Source organism: Penaeus monodon, chromosome 22 (genome assembly GCF_015228065.2).
Source record: "Penaeus monodon isolate SGIC_2016 chromosome 22, NSTDA_Pmon_1, whole genome shotgun sequence".
NCBI classification, from domain to species: domain Eukaryota; kingdom Metazoa; phylum Arthropoda; class Malacostraca; order Decapoda; family Penaeidae; genus Penaeus; species Penaeus monodon.
The window spans coordinates 3,132,447-3,133,013 of NC_051407.1; the positions used below are offsets into that span (position 1 = coordinate 3,132,447).

At 27.3% G+C, this 567-nt stretch overlaps 1 protein-coding gene across 1 annotated transcript in view; it reads left to right on the forward strand.

The window, feature by feature from the left end:
* LOC119586826 (microtubule-associated serine/threonine-protein kinase 3-like) overlaps window positions 1–567 on the forward strand; it is a gene marked incomplete at its 5' end in the record, with an annotated part of 55,250 nt that overhangs the window by 338 nt on the left and 54,345 nt on the right.

Genomic DNA, 567 nt, shown 5'->3' on the forward strand with positions numbered 1-567 from the left:
AAATTTTCTTAAAGATTTTGTACATTTTTTTTTTCTACTACTGACTTTACAATTTAAAATTATTTATTATTTAGTAAAAGCAGTTTTTATTCTACTTACAGTCTAAAGTCTTTTGCAAAGGGAGTAGGATTAATTTCTTTTTCTGTTCATAACAATTGTAGTGATGTGTTTTTTTTATGAATAATTAATTACCTTTATAGAAGATTAGGAATTACATCATTTCACTTAATCTGATTACTGGGAATTGGATTGAAAGGTTTTATCCTTTTTTTCCCCTCTCATTTCCCTCACATTCAATATTTTCAGTATGAGAGATTACCAGTGACTGTTGGTCTTATAATGGAATTGAAAATATGATGTTAGGAGCTTATGTTTATATTTTCCTTCACACGGAGATATTTACTAAATATGAAATGAAACAGCAATTAAATCTTTGAGTAGGTACTTTTCATTTCTTCTCTTTGATGCATCTAGTGTTTCTCCATTTAGTTTCTTTATAATCTACTTCGTCTAATTCTTTTATAGTTTTCTTTATCTTTGTAATCATCACAGATTACCTGCTTCTGC